Source organism: Rousettus aegyptiacus, unplaced genomic scaffold (genome assembly GCF_014176215.1).
Source record: "Rousettus aegyptiacus isolate mRouAeg1 unplaced genomic scaffold, mRouAeg1.p scaffold_m13_p_5, whole genome shotgun sequence".
In the NCBI taxonomy this organism is placed as follows: Eukaryota; Metazoa; Chordata; class Mammalia; order Chiroptera; family Pteropodidae; genus Rousettus; species Rousettus aegyptiacus.
The window spans coordinates 52,704,384-52,707,498 of NW_023416308.1; the positions used below are offsets into that span (position 1 = coordinate 52,704,384).

A 3,115-nucleotide genomic window follows, 5' to 3' on the forward strand; every position below is an offset into this window, starting at 1 on the left:
CCTAACACTATCTTTATATTTATCTATCTTTATATTTGCATTAAAAAAAAAAAAAACACTTGACTATGGACATTGAGCCAAGTTGGGAAATTTTCAATTTCTGAACAAATAGACTTTGATATATCAAAGATTTTTGATGCTGATTCAATAACAATCAAAGGTTGAACTTGGTAACTTTTGAGATCTCTTCCAGTTCTATGATACTGCAATTCTGTAATATAGCATTTTAAATAACTATATGCTAAACAATCAACAAAACTTAAATTTTAACTTTAATTTGATGGCTCTCAGAAGTAGCAAGTTCAACTTTGCAGCTAGCCTGTCTTCTTACTACCCTCATAGTAATTAATTTTTTCTTGGTCTCTCGGTAATAGCACCTCTCCTCGTACACTGTCGCTTGCTTAGACAAACTTCTACTTTGCTTCTGCCACAAATGTATATCTCCAAAATGATATTTTCAGTTTAGAATCATCCATAAAACTATTTTAGTCATTTACATTACCTTAGAAACCTGGCTATATGAGTCATAGTCTAAAACACAATCTGTTCCTTTCCAAGCTACACAGAAAGGGCCCCATACAGTGTTGTTCTAGGTTCCCACATAACTTAAAGGGAAACTCACAACATCACAACATGGATGTCCTACAAATGAAGGAGGAGGATGTCCTCAATTTCCTTGCAGCAGGAACCCACTCAAGTAGCACCAACCACGGTTTTCAAATGGAACAGTACATCTACAAAAGGAAAAGTGATGATATCTACATCATAAATTTGAAGACAATGTGGGAAAATCTGCTGGCAGCTCGTGCCATTGTTGCCATCGAAAATTCAGCTGATGTCAGCATCATACCATCCAGGATATTGGCCAGCAAGCTGTGCTAAAGTTTGCTGCTGCCCCTGCAGCCTCTTCTGTCACTGTCCACTTCACTCCTGGAAACTTGTTAACCAGATCCAAGCAGCCCTCTGGAAGTGGAGCATTTTGGTAGTTATCGATCCCAGGGCCGACCACAAGCCTCTCACAGAGGCATCTTATGTTAACCTGCCTACCATTGCTCTGTGTAACACAGACTCTTCTCTGCACTATATGGCCATTGCCTTCCCTTGCAACAGCAAAGGAGCTCACTCAGTCTGATGTGGTGGATGCTTGTCTGAGAAATTCTGCGCATATGTTACACCATGTCCCATGAACACCCACAGGAGGTCATACCTGATCTATACTACAGAGGTACTGAAGAGATCGAAAAGGAAGAGCAGGCTGCTGCTGAAAAGACTGTGACCGAGGAGGAATTTCAGGGTGAATGGACTGCTCCAGCTTCCAAGTTCACTGCTGCTCAACCTGAAGTCATGGACTGGTCCGAAGGTGTTCAGGTACCCTCTGTGCCTGTTAGGAGGTTTCTTACTGAAGACTGGAGTTCTTAGCCTGCTGCTGAGGACTGCTCTTCAGCCCCCACTGCTCAGGCCACTGAATGGAAAAGAACGACCACTGAATGTTCTTAAGTTATTCTTCCACAGACTCTTAAAATGAAGATAAGATTGACAGAAAATAAATAGTTTCTAAAAGCGAAAAACAAAACAAAACAAAAACACAATCTGCTAGTTCTCATATATTGTCCATAGCTGTATTTTATTACAATGATTTTTAAAACTTTGATGTTTATAAGATTCACGAGGTATCTGCAAAAATACAGATTCCTAGCCTCTAGCCCAGAATTTATTATTCAACAATTTTTTGGAAAAGCTGAGATGTGTGAATTTTTATTAAGCACTCCATGTAATTCTAATGTTGATAATATGGTTCTCTCTGGAACAAACTTTGAAAAACTCTGATAATTGCTATTTACTCTTGATAACTCTTCTCATGCTGTGCACTAAAGCACTTAACTTTAAATACAATAAAATATCAAAAATCACAGTAATCGTTATAACTTTAGAACTTGTTTTGTGTGTGGTGACATGATACTCCTATGAATATATAGACTTCGTATTTCAACCCAAAACCATAAGTTGAAATTTGCATTGAGAAATCATATTGAAATGTTTATGAAATTATTCACATTATATAGCGTACTTTTCAATGTTAAGGACTTAATTAATAACCTCACTGTAATCATTGTATTACATAATTACTAATTAATGTGTTTGTTAACAATGGATCACTCTGGGATCCTGATGTCAACAAACTTGATGAGAACACATTCTGGAACATCACCTTATGAGAGAAAGTTTCTTTTAATAAGCTCCTTTTTGTAAATCTAATAGCTTTTATTTTGGAGCTTGAATTTACTATGGAATAATTCTACTTCCTATTTTATGATAGCAAGGGAAGAGGTGGAGTTTTGTAGGGTGGATTGAACTAATGTATTTTGCCTTCTGTGCTAGATGTTTAAAATGTATTAGAATTTGTTCTCATTTAATCTCTGTGAAAAAGGTGTTATCCTTCTCTTCTATTATGTTATAAGAAAAGATACTGAGACTTGGAGAAGTTAAGCATCTTGTGCATGGTCATATTTTACAAGGATGGGAGTCAGATTGGAACCTAAATCTTCAGTCCAGTTCATCTCTTAACATTCTAAGTCTTCTAATGTATTGAGTGCTGTCATTCAACATTTACTTTTTTCACTCTATTGTATGCCAGGAATGTTAAGCACTGACAGTATAGATATGAACAAATCACATGGTTTCTGATCTCAAAAAAAAAAAAAATGGTAATGCATATGTATCATTTCTGACCCAGCCAGAAACACAAACAGTCTCAGAAAGGAGGTGGCCCACTTGAACTACCCCTGAAGTGGGAGCTGGTTAATAGTTATGTCTTTCGCATTGAGCACTGGGGTTCCCATTTCTTTGAAAGCCATACAGTGCTTCTAGTGTACAGATTTTACTCTCTGGCTACATAAATCCTCCCCCGCTGTATACACGCTTTCTCAGTCTATGAGATGTTTGCCTTAATGAACTGCTGTTCTTCCAACAGCTCTGGCTTCTCAAGCAATTATTTAACTCAACAATTGGCTTTTAAAGTTCAATAATTCTCAGTTCCACAGCATGTATCTGAGAGAGACAAAACACTCACACTACTCTTTCTAGCAACATTGTGTCAGTCAGCAATCTTGCTCAG

General features: G+C 37.3%; 1 pseudogene; it reads left to right on the forward strand.

Moving 5' to 3' along the window:
• Positions 1–633: 633 nt before the first annotated feature.
• On the forward strand, positions 634–1,497 carry LOC107518219 (annotated as a pseudogene).
• The last annotated feature ends 1,618 nt before the right edge of the window (positions 1,498–3,115 follow it).